The following is an 18,001-nucleotide window of genomic DNA, read 5'->3' on the forward strand; positions in this document are numbered from 1 at the left end:
AGGAAAAGTCAATGATTTTTAGAAAAGGGATATGTGATTATTTTCCGACTAACTGCAACAATGATGTGACATTAATTTTAATATTAGTTAATAAATATTGACATTAGTATTTAAATGAGTGTAATCAGGCTTTGGTTGGATATTGGCAATGTCATGATTTTGTTCAGCAATTTCATTATAAAAGCTTGACTATTTCCACTGATGCAATTATACAGTCTTTATGACAAATCACAGACACTTTTCTGTATAATCCAATTGTACTTTATAAGAACTGTCACTTATCTCTCTGTGTTATACCATGATCTCATCAACTTTACAATCTGACTTGGAAAATGAGTTGAAAATGCCAACCAGCCGCATATGGCATCCTCACACAAATTCAACTTTGATGCAAGATTTTTAGAACTATTGTATCATGCATAGCAGTAATCTGATCTCTTAAGCCTACTTTTGCCTTTTACAGCTCACAGTTACTCAGAATGTTATTGGTATCTGTTTTGCAGCCACTTAGAAAATAAAGGTAGAAAGTATCTACTGGGTCATGTAGGTCATCTGAACCTGCAACCATGACTCAAGCCAGTAGTCTTTATTCACATGAGTAGTACCGCTATAAGCAATGAGACTTCTCATACGAATAAGAGCTGGTTTTGTGAGTAATAATTGTATATTCTCCAGTGCTTTGTCTTGGTCAGTTTTAAAGGTGACCTGAAAATGATTTTTTTTTAATTTTGTCCTTTTAAAACTTTTTTAATGACATATAAGGAAGGCCTGAGAGATTTTATTTTAAAAAGAAAGAAAACGTTTTTTTCTGCTTCTTTCTTTGCTTTAGTAATATCAAGAACGTTAAGTCTGCTTTTTCCTTGTTTGGCTGGAGGACTTTTTTGGGTGTCAGAGATGGGTGCTGTCTGTGCTCTCACCCCTTAACTAAAATGTCAGGGCTCTTCTAGCTTTAACAAAGACATATTTTCTCCAACATTGCTATTACATGCTGAATTTAGATAGCCATTGAGAACAAAAAACAGAGTTTTTTGCCTATTATCTATTGCCTATTATCCTCTTTGTCTGCCACTTCTGAGATTCCATCAGACAATGCTATTAAGTTTGTCCAACATGATTTGTTCTTTATAAACCCAGGGGGCTAAATTCATCCCTTGTGTGACACTGCTGATTTGAATGGTGTTAGAACATTGATGAATTTGGCCCAATCTGTTAATTGCTCATGAGTCCATTATCCTTTGATCCCTTTCCCTCCCCCCTCTAATATTTGTTTCATTATTTTACTAGGAATATAAGTTAGATTTGTGGTCTGACAATTGCTAGAACTGCTTTTTTGTCCCCACACCTGTTTTGAAGATAGGTATTTCATTGGGAGTGAAGTAGGTGTTTGCTTTTTCCCAGTCTTCTGGAGGTGACCTATGTAGTAATATGGCTTTTCAATAATAATGGGAGTTGAAGCATGTTGATTAGTTTCTGCACTGTCGGGGCCTTGTCCTTGCATTCCTGGACCAGCCAAAACACTCCTTACATCAGTAGACTCCAGAAAGAGCTTTACTTCTGAAAACCCCTTGCCCCAAAATACCACTGTGAAAGGCCACAGAGTAACAAAATGGCAAAAAATGCAGAGGATCCTGGAGAATCTGGCTCCTTCAGAACAACTCCCCCCGAGCACTGAGCTCAAACAGAAATACTGGTGTATTTTAAACTGCATGAGAGCTGGGGGCAAAGAATGGTGACAATATGACCAAGGGAAAGCTGAGGAATGCCCCGAAATGTGAATGTGGTGCTCCTAAATGAACACTTCCTGATGCCATGCCACCCAAGGAACTGTTTGCGATACGTGACAACACTAGGTCTTGGCTGCAGTTTTGGAGCGACAAGCTCTGCTGATGATCAGTCAGCTGCCCTATCTCATTTTATGTGATCCTGGAGTGTGTGTTTCCAGGTATGTTTTGTTTTCTGGTTATACAAGCTTGTCTTCATGTTTCAAATTTACCTGGAGGGTTGAACAACAAATACGTGTAATAATCAATGGGCCAAGATAAATTTAGCCTGCAGGGGGAGGTGCAAAATACTCCTTCCTGTACTAAAAAGACCCTTTTGCCACAAGTGGGATTCATCCTAAGGGAAAAAATAATATTCCCACTGGGTCCTTCTCCTTTCTATTAGGAGTTTCCACTGGGATGGGAGCAGTGAGCTTCTTTATTTTGACTGTGGCTCCCTTGGAGCTCTGTTGGCAGATACTGGGTCAGCACATCCCACAACAGCTCTGGCCAGCATAACCAACTTTTGGAGCTGCTCTGGCTCTCTAGGAGAGCTCAGCACAAGAGAGATTATGGTTGCTGTCTGGTATGGCAACCTTGCAGATTTTCCACCTCAGACATCCACTTTCAGTGTTTACATCAGCATAAGCCAGTATAAACTTTGGTTGAATTTAATCCTATATTTATAGCCAAACAGCACCTAAAACCATCATAAAATTGTAGACAAACATAATACACATGCTTACAAATACTCCATTACAAGTACAGGTAATCCCCTTGGTAGCAGTGAAACTAAGGTCTAAGCACTACTATTATACAGCCCAGTTTTACAGAATTTAAAACTAATCTATTAAATTTTACTCTTTGCTGAAACCTGCCAAGAAAGGTTTTGGCTTCAAGTGGAAACTGTCCAAAAAATACACGTGGCCATTTTAAAGTTATGCAAGTACAGAAAAAAGGTAAATTGGAATATTGAATGGCTCTGGAGCTATGTAATAGGCTATGAGACCTTTTACCTCAGGGTTACCACTTCAAAATCTAACCCAGGTTAATAGTGAAAGTTATTAACATATGATGGCAGTACAATGACCTCTATGTGAAATGTGTTTGGTGGTCTCAGTCCAGCTCCTAGTGGAGAGAGGTCCTCATATCAAAGACCAACTCCCAGGTGGCACCAATTTCTGCAATTGGTGACAGTCTCAGAAGTGAATCTGTGGACTAAGTGAAATATGAAGTAATGCTCTCTCTCCTGGAAGCATTAATTGCAGAGCAAAGTTGAGGCTCGGTGGTAAGGCACTGTCGGTAAGTTTTTGTGACTACTACTTTTACAGTACCTGTTGGTTAAGCAGAAGATGTCAACCTCCAGATCTATCAGTGGCCATTGCCCGGGATTCTCTGCTTGGTGACTCCATCTAGATACCTTGTTTTGACCCTGTGACCTATATTGCAGTTCCTGTTTTTCATTTTTTGTCTTTCATAATTAGTTAAATTCTAGGTCGGGGTGGGCAAACTACGTCCTGTGGGCCGGATCCAGCCTGCCAGCCATTTTAATCTGGCCCTCGAACTCCCACTGGGGAGCGGGGTCTGGGGCTTGCCCTGCTCCAGCACTCCAGGTGGGGAGCAGGGTCGAGGGCCGCTCCATGCAGCTCCCAGAAACAGCAGCATGGCCCCCGCTCCGGCTCCTACACGTAGAGGCAGCCAGGGGGGGTCCTCTCTGCATGCTGCCCCCACCCCAAGCGCTGCGCTTGCAGCTCCCATTGGCCGGGAGCTGCAGTCAATGGGAGCTGCAGGGGCAGTGCCTGCGGACAGTGCAGCGTGCAGAGCCAGAGAAGGGACATGCTGCTGCTTCCGGGAGCTGCTTGAGTTAAGCACCGCCTGGAGCCTGCATCCCTGAATCTCTCCCCAGCCCCACCCTCCTGCCCCCCAAACCTCTCATCCCCAGCCCAACCCCAGAGCCCACACCCCCAGCCGGCACCCTCACCCCCCCACACCCCAAACCCCTGTCCCAGCCCTGATCCCCCTCCTGCCCTCCAAAACCCTCGATCCCAGCCCAGAACACCCTCCTGCACCCCAAACTCCTCATCCCCAGCCCAAAGCCCACACCCCAGATGGAGCCCTCACCCCCTCCCTCCCCCACCCTATTCCCCCACCCCAGCCCAGAGCCCCCTCCCACACCCTGAACTCCTCATTTCTGGCCCTACCCCAGAGACTGCACCCCCAACCAGAGCCCTCACTTCCCCCCCCCCCCCCCAACCCCAATTTTGTGAGCAGTCATGGCCCGTCATACAATTTCTATTCCCAGATGTGGCCCTCAGGCCAAAAAGTTTGCCCACCCCTGTTCTAGGTTCTGTGACACTTCACCTCATCTGAAGGGACAAACTTTTCTTTGTTATTCCAGTGAGTTCCACCCTCCTCTCCCAGATTTAAATAGGGTGACTCCTTTTGCAAGCATCACACTCACAAATTAGAAAGAAAACTAGAAGTTTACCAGATATGAATTTGTAGTCACAAATGGTTTCAGTTTCATCAGTGAAATTTGGTGATCACTTGGTCTATGCAATCCTTTCAGGACAATTCTTAAGCACTTCACAGAGAGGCTTGTTGTTTTCTTCATTATTAAAAATGAGATCTAAAAAGAAAACGCACACAAAAACAGAATTGAAATCAAAGCATTTAGGGGTGTGATTTCCATCAAAGTCAACAGCAATTTTGCAAGTTTAAGGCCTTTTGAAGCCAGTGTAAACCAAAAGCCAGGACATTGGAGGTTAAAGCTCAAACAGTTTTTAAACTGCCTCATTGTGCCTATGTATTGCAGCATGAACAACATAGTATGTTATGAAGATAACTCTCAAATCCTATTCAGGGAAGCCTGCAATATAGATACAACAGGGTATGTTAAGGGTGGACTTTCAGCCTTGACTATATAATTACCTAGCCATTGCTGGTTAAAGCCAGACACCTAATGTTTTTTTAGAATGTAGCTTTTTCTTTGCAGATGTACAGATCTGGGTTTTTTGTGCTTAGTAAATTTAGTGTTACTATAAATATGTTTCAGTAGAAATCCGATCCATCTAATGATGCATCCATTGCATCATTTATACCTATGCAAAGTAGCTGTAAAGTGCTACCATTCTTTCTTGGTATCATTTTATACCCCTGGTGTACTTCCTTTGCACAGTTGTTAATGACTGTGCAAGTGCAAGGTAATAGAGAATCAGGCCCAGAATATGTAAATGTGTTATAAACAGTATCTATGAGGTTAATTTATATTTGGCTCATGTTTCTCAAGGGCTATTAACAATATATTGCTTTGTATTCTTAGAAATCAGTGGTACCCATGTAAATTGGCATTGTTATTGAAATAACAAAAGAAATCCCCTGGAGGCCATTTAGAAGCAGTTTGTTGTAGCCAAGGCTCCCAACTAGTTTAATTGTACTCTTCCTGTTAGTTTGTTAAAACATGTATGCAAAGATATAAGGAATGATTGGGGAAAGCATTCAGTTTATAAATATGTGATTCATGAGTTATATGTGCCTGCTATTCTTGCTTCTCAGCTGCCGCTATTCAGTGTACTTACATGTGCCTACAGCATTGATGTCACCACTGTCAAACAAATAATCGAAAATTACAGACTTTAAGACAGCATGAGCCTTCATTCCTTGGTTTATTGGCAGCTTGTGATACATAAGGAGTGCGGGATTGGGCCTTATATTCCGAAGGACAAATTTTGTTTCATACTGTTAGAAAAGCTAGTGATGATTAAGAATGAATAGATAGGTGTGTGATTTATTACAAGTGAAGTGTTTTTTAGAGAGACAGGGTGTTTATTTTATTTTTCTATGTTATGAATTTCATGTTTTTGATCATTCATATAGCCTTTCTTCCAGATACATTGGGATAGATGTCAGCCACTTTAAATGTCATTATAACCCAAATCCCCCACAGAAATATAAAAGTTGCTATCATGGCAGAATGTAATGTACACATACTTCTTATTACACTGTAGTTTAAAATGTATTTTCCAATTACAAGAGTATATAACATTTTCTAAACAAATAGTCTAATTTTGTATATGTAGGCAGCTTTTTTAATAGGATGCCATAACTGAAAATTACCATATAATTCTTAAGGTCCACTGACACAAGCACATTATTAATCTCTTAATGGAAACATGAGGATTGAGCTGTGTTTTGCACCTTTTTTTACTTTTTACTAAGAGCAGGCAGCAGATTGTTTTGATCAATTGGAAACAATTAAAACAAAGTCTGTGGGGCTTTTTACAGCTGCATTTAATAGTGAAGACCAGACTCTTTACCTCTGATTAAACTGGTTGCTGTAATGCTCAACTATTTTTCTGTTTGTCTGAAAGTGGTGAGTTGAAACTTTAACAGTTAATCATGAACTTGACTGAAAAATACTCAGCTGTATGTCAGTGTAAATATAAGTATTCGCTATATTTACTGTGTGGCATGCATATACATTTCTCTTTTGATTCTGAAAACTACTCTGATGCATTAAACTATGTTTGGATGGAGAATCAACCAGCACTACCTGTTTCAACAGTGAATTTGAGTTAAATAAGATGGGTAAGAGGAAAGCTGAATACCCTATTTGCACATTAAAAGCTGATCATTAATCCTATATTTTAACTCTACAACTGTCAGGAGCTATTATTTCCCAAAGAGTCTGACAGTTCAAGGGATAAACTGGAGTGGGTCCCATTATAAAGGTCTATGAATAGACGTCAGAATAGTTTGTGCATCAAATCCCAACGGCTATTAAATGTGATACTTTAAGAATCAATTTGTAGCTAAATTAAGGCTGAGGGATGTGAATCCTGGGACAGATTCTAACAAAACAGGACATATAACGTATAGTGTGGCTTTTTAAATACAATTAAGCAGATGTAAAGATGTAAAGAAATGGTTTTAAAACCTTCAAACATCCATTGATATTCTTCCCCCTATACTTGGAAAACTGCTGCAGAAAAGAGATCAAACTAGGTGATGTGCTGAAATATTGCCTTCAAAATTATGTTTTCAATTGACTTTAGTGCAGATCAGTAAGAGAGCTGATAGTTTACAAGTATTTGAGAATATACAATAAATAAAACCAAATAAAACCAAAGAGCTCTCTTTGTAGAAAATTGTAGTTTCTAACAGGACATCCTGCTGAGTTTTATCTGTGTTCATTAGGCTTTAAAGCTGGGATCAGCTAATTCCACATGAAAAGATATGGGCACTTGCAAAACCAAATAAGGGGTGATGCTGTACTTAAGCTTATTAAGAAGTTTTAGGTTAACACTAAAACCTGTTTAAAATGGTTTGTTCATAAACAGTGGCTCTTTTCACAATACTGTACCATCAGTCTGATTCCTAACAGGAAAAAACCAAGCTACGAGGAAATCAGGTAAAACCCATGCAATTGCGGCTAAGTTTTTAAAGTCCATCGACTTTGCTTCCACACCCTCAGCAATTAAAATCTTAAAAAAGGCTCCATTCACCACCATGTTTCCCCAGTTTTATGCCATGGTAGCTCCACTGAAATCAGGGAATCGGGCCCAGTGTATATAAATATATGAAAGGGGAGGACTGGAAAAGGATTGACAATCGTACTTTACCAACAGAAATTTTGTAGCTATCATCGACGTTTGTTTCTGTAACATCTTTCTATTTAACAGTTTGCATTTCAAAGTACTGGAGACATTAGAGACCTTTATAAAAATGTGATGATTTGTTTAAGATATAACTGCCTCTGTACTTAGAAAGTTAATCATTATTTATTATTCAAAGTAGGTTGTAAATATAAAATATTATGCATAATGAGGCCACAGATCATTTTAATAGCTGAAAACGGAACCCAACTTTTTATTTAGGCTATAGAAGAAGAGAAAAGAGTTTATTGCAGTAAATACTCATTCTTTATTCTGTTTAGAGCAAGCTGAGAAATGAATGGAAATTCCATAAAAGCCCCACTTCATACTTCACTGCTTATTACAGATTTTAATATTTCATTTGAGACAGCTAAAAGACCTGTACTATTCTGAACTATAATATCTAGTGAATCATTTTCTGTTTTTGATAACTTTGGATTACGTATTTCTGCCTTTTCTCATACTGTGAAACACAATTAACTATTAATCACTGTACAGCCTATCATCCCAGTCTCCTTGCTCAGCCAGTTCTAGTCTTCTCCAGGATCACTGTCTGAATCCCATTCTTCTCCCTAGGCCCAGTCACTTTGCTCAACCAGTTCCACCCCCCATTTTGCCCCAACGTCTTGTCTTCTGTCCTCTTGCCCAAACAGTCCCAGTTGTCCCCTCCTGGATCCTTATATTAGTCTCCCTCCCTTATCCAATCTAAGTCCCTCCCGACTCCTTGTCATAGTCCTTTTGCCCAGCCAGGCCTAGTTCTCCCCCACCTGCCCAAACTGGGTCCTAGTCCCAGTCTCCTTGCCCAGCCAGTCCCAGTTTCTCTCCCCGCCCTCCAGTCCCAGTCTCGTTAGATCTCTTGTTCCAATCTACTCTCTTTCCCTCTCCCTGCTCCAGCTTTTGGACTCCCTGCATTTGAATCAGACAGCTCCCTTCTCCTCCACGCTGCATGGGTGCCACTGAAAGCACAGGAGAGACAGGCTCCCTGTTCTCAGTTCCAGTGCCTGGCCCCACCCAGGACCACATCAGCCATTACAGAGAAAGTTTGGCTTCATTCCTGTAGCCTGGGGCTGGAGCATGCTCAGTTGCTCTGCAGGGTGGTGCATGCACAGTCTGGTTAGCAGTAGGAGATGAAAGAGACTTAAGGATGCTCATGAGCAGAGGTGATGTGCGGGGGAGGGCATGTGGGGACATATGCCTCTTCAGGGTTGCTGCTTGGCTTGTACTGAGCATGCTCACATGGACTGAGCATGCTCAGTAACACCTGCTGAGACTGCTGCCCTCACTCTGTTCCCCCCCCCCCGCCCCCATCTGCAGGTAAGGGTCATCTCTGCTCATGATGATAGAAGCTTAGAAGATTTTAGCTAAAATCAAAGAAGTCTCTACTGAGCATGTGCAAACTGTGATTTTTTTTTTCAAAGGTTTATACCTTGGCCAGATTTTCATGGAGAGGACAAAAGGCAGATCCCTGCCACAAAGACCACCCTCTCCCACATTCCAAGTCCATGCTTTAAAGCATGAGGGAGCTAGAGCTGTTCAAAGAACAGGTCGTTACAATGTTTTAATATAGGCCAAACTATGTATTTTTCTCCAGACTCATTCTCTGAAACGACTGAACAATTTTGGCTGAAATTTTACAAAACAATTCAGCCTGAGGCAGACACCTCAGAATGTAAATTTCAGTGCTGAATGGTTAAAGTTTGGCAAAGTTATAAGCAGGATTTTAAAATGCAAAGTGGGAACGTTAATAATAGGGCACGCTACCAGCCCCTCCTATAATATATTTATTTATATGCACACAGAGGCTAATCGACTATATTGGTAGGTGTGGGTGTGTATACATACACATACATAAACATGCCTGTGTACTGAAAATTTGTCTAGTGTTCAAAATAATTTGTTTATATGTGATCTCTCTCTCTCTCTCATATATATATATATCCCACTGACTTCATTGGGAGCAGGATGATCAGTACTGTAATCTTATTAGAGGAAAATCGGTTCAGAAACCATGTCCTACTTTTGTTAAATGCAATAATGGAGGGTAGTTTACACAATTGACTGTTTATATTTTGACATGTTAATTACTCATCTAGTTTGTGAAAATGGGTTGATTCATTAAAGAAAATCTAAATGTCACCATTAAGAAAACATTTCTTTAGAGGGCAATAAATCCAGGTATATAAAAATAGGCTTCTGTTTGTAACCTTTAAAAGAAGAAGTAACTGTTCTTACTGTCTTTCTTGTAGAGAGCCAAGTGCAATCACCACTAGAGGAAATGATTCAATTCAGCTCAGTTTCAGCAGGAAAGCTAATTGTAATGTGTATAAAATGTAAGAATATCTGTGCCTGCTATGCACACACAAAGGTTTTGATTTGCATAAAAACAGTGCTGAATTGGAGTGGAAACAATGAAAGAGTGTATAGGTAGTCACCTGCCCCACCACCCTGTCTCTGTCTACTGAAAGGGAGTTTTTGGTTTCATGGCAGAAACACAAATAAAGCATGAAGCTAAATAATTAAAGCCTGGCATTATGGGCCAAAGTAGTTTATTGTTATCTGGAGAGTATTTGTGCATTACCTACAAAGCTTATTTTGAAAGATTTTAACTGTTTTTCTAAGAGAAAATGTAATCCTGTCTAGCATTTGCAAAACTTATATTACACCAGGAAAAAAAATACTCAGCAACACAGCACATCTGCTTATCTGAAACCTAATATTGTTATTGTAAGGTTTTGTAAAACTCACTTCCTGTCTTTATACTTACACAACAGGATATTTAAATTACAAAGACAATGAAGAAGCTAGGCAAAATGTTCAAGTATTACTCTTGACATTAAATATATTGTGGTTAATTTGATACTATGATTCCTGATGAAGTAACTTGCAGAAATAATTAGTAAACACAAGGTCACTCCTAGAGTAGTGTTAATTAAACAAGCTATAATTATTAAAATCAACGAGCACACAGTTTAACCATTTTATCAGCTGTTCCACTATTCTGTGAAAAACTAATAACTTCCTATTATAATGCCAGCCATTAGCCCCAATACACTTAAGGACCTATCACTGGTTCCATTGTTAACTTGGTCTTCAAGGTTTAATATCACAGCTGTATCAAATAGCACTGGGTTGACACTTAGCACACAGGTGTGTTTGGATGTTACTCTTTCTAATATATCAAAATTAAATCACATCAGCCAGATCAGATATAGAAATAAAATTCTCATTTTCAGACACTATTTATTTGCTTCCTAAATCTGAACATGAATGAAGTTTAAGTCCATAACAAAAAGCCTCTAAGTTAAAAAACAAACTCTCCATCAATATCATTTTATTTATATTCAGTTTATATTGATGAAGCTATTTTTAGCCCAAGTGTCCTTATTTGTGGGCACTTATGATTTATATGCTTTGCCATCTTGGAATGCTAACGGGAACCAAGCTTGCACCCTTTTAACTGCTATTGACAACTGCCCAGTCTCAGTGGCTCTGTCTACACTAGCTTGTCTTTGAGAAATCACTTGCCACTGTAGTATTTCCCCTGAAGCTCCTCTGGCAGCAGCAATGGTGAGAGAGTTAGGGTAGAACAAGACACAGGCATTTTTAACCATCATGTCATATAAGCCTGCTCAAAGCAGTCTTGTCTATGCTAGACTTTTTTGGGGAATCTTCCACCACAGAATTAATGCCAGTGCAGCTCCACTAATGGTATTCTGTGGTGTTCATTCAATGGTGGTAGATTTCCCAAAAGAAGTCTAGCATAGACAAGGTGCAGGGAGCTACTAGAGTTTTTGCCACTGTGTTGTCTAGATCTGCTCTCAGCAAGGTTAACCCTATTTAATTTTGAAAAATGAAACTGGAGGCTTCTTCATGATTTATTTAATAATAAACTGTCATACTAGTAATCTGTAGCTCTCAAAGAACTTTACAAAGTTTAAGTATCACAAAGCCCATTTCACAGCTGGGGAAACTGAGGCACGGATAAAGTGACTTGCTTAAGATCACCCAGTGCCAGCACTGTGAACAGAACCCAGGTTGCCTGACTCCCTGTTTTTCCCAGACACAACAGACTATTATCAAGCTAAATTTAGCTTAGTTTGGTGTCCTAATGTGCATAGCTACACCATCTCAGGAGAAGCCTCACAGAGGATCCTCTCTGATTCACATTTTTTCCTCTTGCTCCTGGGCAGAATAATTTGTTAGCGCCCTTAACTGGGTGTAGTAGCACACTCCCCTAAACCCCACGTTGTTCAGCAATATTGGATAACATATTGGAAGGGGCAGAGCCAAGTCTCCATCTACTCTGACCTGCTTCTTTCCCTCCCTGATCAGTGAGGGGAGGGATTTACTGGGCATGCAATCCATTCTCTTCCCCCTGTGCCTGGACCCAAGGTCTGGGGAGCCCTAAAATGGTCACAAAGGGGGCTGCTGGGAAAAGTCTCACTCCTCCTTACCACCTGAATTAGTGACAGGCAAAATCTGTCCTTACAGTAACAATGATGAGCACTAAGGTAGGAATAAATCTTTTGGCTAAGATAAAGTGTATATATAGCTTTTGTTAGTATAGATTTAGTATGACATTATACTTAGTTTAGTAAATGGATGCTATCTATACCTTATCTATCACAGATGTAAAATATAAATCAAATTTATAATCTGCAAATCCATATAAATGTTTTGAGGGCTACATTTTGCATCCATATCTCTGATTTAGCTTAAGTGTAAAAATCATGTTGTTCTCTATTGACTACAGATCTGAGGAAGCCGAGATGCATGAATATGATAGTTAAGATAAGACGCAACTTTAAGTTACATAAACTGGCCACACATCCACTTGTTTTAGACAAAGTGTAGGAAGAACTGTCTGTGTGCTGAATCCAGTGAATTTTGATCAGATAATGCCCTTTTTTGGAGATTTTCCACCTCACATTTGGAAGTCATGTGGATCTGGAAAACCACATTTCTTTGTAATATGGTGGGAAATGATTAAATAAAAATGTTACTGTCAGTCTCTCAAATGCATAATCTTACAAGGTCTGGAAATTTACCAGTGAACTGCCGAGGGAAATTTTTTTACTCTTAATATGGACTAAACATATCTGGTAGTCAAGGAAAAAACACTTGGCTAAAGACCAAACAGATATTTCCTTTTCTAAATGTCCTTGTGAGCAAGTGCAAAAGTGAATGGGATGTTTGCATGAATGACTTCACTAAGACTTGTAGAGCAATCCTATTGCACAGTATTATAGCAGAAGCAGAAGCGTGTGGAAAGTAAAACTAATACAGCTATATAATTCTTTGTAACCACTAAGGGTCTGGGGTGGAAGGGACACACAGATCGCAAAGCGTGCTGGGCCACTGTTAACGTTCTGTTGCGTTGTCCTCACTGAGTGATGTCTACACTGCAGTTGGATGTGTGATTGCAGCATGTGTAATCTAGCTAGCTCAGGCACCAATAGCTGTGAAGCCACAGCAGCACTGACTTCAGTACAGGCTAGTCACTGAGTATGTATTCAAGGTACTAGGTGGACTTGTACTACCCGTGCTGCTGCGGTTTCACTGCTACAGGTACCCAAGCTGCCTAGATTAAAGCTATTTTGGGTATCCCCAACATGGCCATTGCAGTATAGAAATAGCCTGAGAGGCAGGACTAGTAGCAGAACAGCACTGAGGAGTGGCTGTTAAGACTAACCGCAGGCAGAGATCATTGAGAAGAAGCTGGCCCATCACAGCACCAGAATCACAACTTTTGACCTTGCCAAGCTGTCACGGGCTGGGCCACCACTAACCAACTACTCCTTGTCCTCCACAGTGTGTAAAAGCTGCTGAGGGCAGCAGTAGTTTACAATACCAGAACTTATGCTTCCCTCAGAGCGGAGTACAGGTCTGTCGCATCTTACGCGCATTTAACATGCACGAATTCAGCTTTACGCGGTCGGCAAAAACAAAAACAAAAAAAACAAAAAAAAAGAGAAAAATAACAATTTAAATGCTGTTCCTGTAGTGCGGGCGATTCCGCCCGCCATTACATTCAATGTAATTTTGACTATATGCGGTTTTCGCTTTACGTGCTGACTGCGGAACGTAACCCCAGCGTAAGATGAGACAGACCTGTATATAAGATGCTATATTTCCTATGCTTTTCCCCTCTCCACCTGGCCATGCCACAGCTGTTACTAGTAGCTGACCTCTTATACAATGGGCACTGAGACAATAAAAGGGGCAGTGCCTGCATCATGAGAAAATGCCACCACATAGCCTCCTTTCCCCTCCATGAAATCCCTTGATTCACAATCTCTCTCCTCCTTACTAAACAGTAAAAGGGAATCTATGCCCCTAAATTAGATACTGGTATTTTACACTGGGCTGGCCCTTAAGGGAGCTAGGCATCCAAATCACATTAAACTGGACACCTAACTTCCTTAAGTTCTTTGAAAAACCCAGCCTAAGTGTCTATGTAGGTAAACCAAATGAACTTACCAATATGCACTCACGCATATCTTTGGACATTAGTACCTGTTTTATTGAGAGATGGAATGTTGGCTAGGATAGCTTTAGCAGCAACATTTTGTTAGCAGTTTGTTTTGGGTTTTTTTGGCAGCATTGTCACTACATTTTGCCACATATTATGTTTATTACACTTTACCTGATTGAAATTAATAGGATGCTTGCCCCCTTTGATATCAATGGGATTTGGCATGACATTTTCATCTAGGAGGAATAATATTTCGGATATTGTGTAATATTACATGGAAACATATTGCATAGAAATAACAGTGTGATTAGTGATGCATCTTATGTTATGAGAACATTGTTGTACCAGTGATGTGGACAGCAGCTCTACTGCATATTATTTTATTATGCATAACTCTTTTACTGTGCAAAGCCTCATTGAAATGAATAGGACACTTGCACCATTGATTTTAATGGAATTTTTTGCAATAAAAATCATATGCAGGAACATTGTGCACAGAAAGAATATGAGAGCTGCTGGTGTATATGAGAACTGTTTTATGGTGTGCACACTTGTATATTAGTCTTCGAGAAAAAAAGCATGATGCAAATACAAATAAAAAAGATGAGACATAAACCCACAATAGCAACATTCAAAATCAAGGATTCCCCTCTGTCTTTAAATTACCCTATTGTGCCTCTGCTCTCAAAAGCAGAATAAATTATTCTGGAATAAAGTGATTTTTGTTCCAGAGGAGAGTGTCCACACAAGGAGCTATTCCAGGATAGAATCATTCATTCATAGATTCCAAGGCCCGAAGGGATCATTGTGATCATCTAGTCTGACCTCCTGTTTAACACAGGCCATAGAACTTCTCCAAAATGATTCCTAGAGCATAGCATTTAGAAAAACATCTACTCTTCATTTTAAAATGGTCAGAGATGGAGAATCTACCAGCTACTGCTCAGTAAGCTAGGCCACTCCATTTCCTTGTGTAAATGAGATCTCATATGAGTTCAGATGCTCTTAACATTACCCAATCTTTTGTTGCCTCTGATTCAGCCATATTAGCTGCCACACAGGACCTAGGTGCGACGAGATGACAACGATTAAATCGCAGCCCAAATGTGGAATTCCATTTCCAAGTTCGTCAGGACATCCTGAAAACTTACTTGAACAAAGCTTTTGTACTTAATAGGCAATTGTACTATAGAGTGACTCTCAGCATAATACACCCTTTCTGTACTTATTTTAATAACACACTGAAAAGAAGTAAAGGGGATTAATCTGTAGAAAATAAAGAGGTAGAAGTGCATGCTCAGATCCTGAGCACATTGCATATTACTAAAATATTGTTAAGTCCTCACCACAGAGGTTTCTGAAAACCTAGCAGGCTCTAAGTAAGGCCTTTGTTGACATGAGTACCTCACTTGTTACAGAATGCTCTGGGTTTATTAGCTTTGGAGTTTAACAGGGGAAAAAAAGCAAACGACTCTCAAATTCTGTAGCTAACTGACTTTAATAGCTCACTTCTGCCTTTCAAACCAAATGAAAACGATTACCTAAAAAATCTTCTGAAATTTCTGTTCAATATTAGGGTATTTTTAATGCTAGTAATTATGGGTATTTGTTTCAATTTCTTTCTCATAGTTGCAAGGGATAACTTAACTGGTTCACAATTCTGAATGATGTAAAAAAGATTTATGATTTTTCTATGATTTATGTATAAATTAGGAGATTAGCCCATTTGGCACAAACATTCATAGAGAAAAGAAACAGTCTATCAGCAATTAAGAAAAAATCAGTGGCAAGTTTTTGGAAGAATTCCCATTCTCAGAACAGTTTTAACTAAAACTGTGCATATTTTTCATGACTTGGGTGTATTATTATTATTGTTATTGTTATTACAGTACCATAGGTATTCATTGTGCTTTTACTGTTTTAAATATGTAATATTATATCAGAAACATAAACTACACTGTATAGGTTTAGAAGTAATAGATCTAAAATAACATCATACCTATCTACAGTATTTCAAGATTCCATGATTCGACTGTAATATGCAGGCAATGCTATATTAATAAATGGGTTACAGCCACAAACATCTGATTTGAATACAGATCCGGTATTTGAGCAAAAGTTCAGAGGCCTTCAGATTCAGGGTTTTGGTTTGCCTCGTTGTAAAGTTAGAAGCCATTTACAAAATTTGGCTCCGGCCTGAAATGGGATCTGCATGAATGGACATCTGTGCTGTTGTGGAGCCCATGTGGATCTGATTGCATAGCAGAGCCCTGGATTTCAAACACCCCTGAAGTTTGAAGGTGTTCAGATCTAGGATTCTGATTTGGGCATATCTCTAATTACTATCTGCAAATTTTCAAATTTACACTTAGATCACACAATTTTGGCAAATTAAATATGTTATGCTAGCTTTTTTCCCCCTTCTCCTGCATGTCATTACAGGCCTTCATCTCAGTGCTTATGGCATATTATGTTACGATGCTAAAACTCCAACAAACTTCCTCTTAAACATGTTACTTCTACTCTGTTGCTCTTGATATTGATGGCTATTTTGACCTTTGCAGTTCTCTAATTACAGACGCTCTTTAAAATAGTACACATCAGGTAAAATGTTCTCTTTTTGAAGTTCCTTTTTCCTTGCATGCCTGAGTTGAAAAACCATATAAACCAAGATTATTAGAACACACAGACTATTGCATAAAAGTTGAGGGAAAATTTGACCAATGTTTGCAAAAACAATTAGCTGTTTTGTTCCACTTTTACTTTTGGGGGTATTTCCCCACCATGTGATATTTAACTCAGTAGAGGATGGTACATACATGAGTTTCCCATGCTGTTATATAAATTGTTCAAAGCAGCCCCCTTATTAAAATCTATAAACGAGCATTTGTGCAATCTCTTTTCTGCTTTCCTTTAAGTGTATGAAAGACCACCAAATAACACACTGTTTTAATGGTAGCAATCAATCTATTTGGTTTTATGATGAGAGTTATATTTGACATGTTATAGGTCATTTTAGTTGTTGTACTTTCTTTGTTCAGTCCAGTTAGAAAAGAGTACAAACACTCCGGTGCAATCAGTTATGCATGGGGGAACATAATAAGATTTTTTGGGGCTGAGAAATAGCCAATTGTTTTGCCTTTACAAGAGTGCAGCACATTAATGGTTCGGGTTCAGTGTGCCGAGCAATTAGCATATTGTAGTTCCATAATCAGTAGTCAGCATGGAAAGAAAAAAGACCACTGAAATATGACCTACCAAAGATAGGAACTCTTTAAAAACAGGCATCCTTACTGAATTTGTCTTTCTTAAAATTAATTCTACTTTGTGGCCTAGTTCCTTTTATTTCTAAAACTATTATGGGCCACATCTGTGGAATCCCGTATCTGCTATTTTGAAACCAGCTGCTGTTGAGATTCTTTCAGTTAAGTTGAAATTAAGAACAGGTTTGTGGGTTCCCTACCTGCTGTGAAGGTTTATAAAATTGCATATGGGTGAGAAAATGTGACTGCCTGGGTTGGAAAAGTTGGTATTTTTATACAGTACTTAGTATGAAGTTAAAATAACCATGTGAACTGAAGCTGTACTTACTTTGCAACATCAACTTTTTCAGCTTTCTTCCTCAGTGCCATTGTAAAGGCGCAACTGAATAAGTGGATTTAAAACAGAATGTGAAATCTGGATTTAATTGAACCAAAGTGTAGAAATCAGAATCCTTCTATAGCTTAGCAACTGTGTTTATGTTAGAGGGGCAAATGACTGACATGACAGTTAAAATGCTGATTCTATGAGAGAGTTCACAAGATTAGTCTGTCATAAAGAAAAATTAGGTTGATTATAATATGGGTCACACGGGGGCTATAGAGTCAATTCCTGCTCACTTTACTCATGTGAGTGGTTCCATTAAAGGCAATGGGATAACTTGCATGAGCAACGCAAGCAGGATTTGACCCACATCCTCACACACCCATGAAATAATAACTTGTCATTAGACTTGCCAAAAACACTGGTGTGGTTACATGTTGAAGGAATCTTCAGATGTAGAAAGGTTGTGTACACACTTTAAGTTCGCCTAATGGAAAGTATTATTTTAAACTATTTGCTGGATTTAT

The sequence above is a fragment of the Terrapene carolina genome, unplaced genomic scaffold (assembly GCF_002925995.2).
Source record: "Terrapene carolina triunguis isolate 2854851 unplaced genomic scaffold, T_m_triunguis-2.0 Scaffold58, whole genome shotgun sequence".
NCBI classification, from domain to species: domain Eukaryota; kingdom Metazoa; phylum Chordata; order Testudines; family Emydidae; genus Terrapene; species Terrapene triunguis.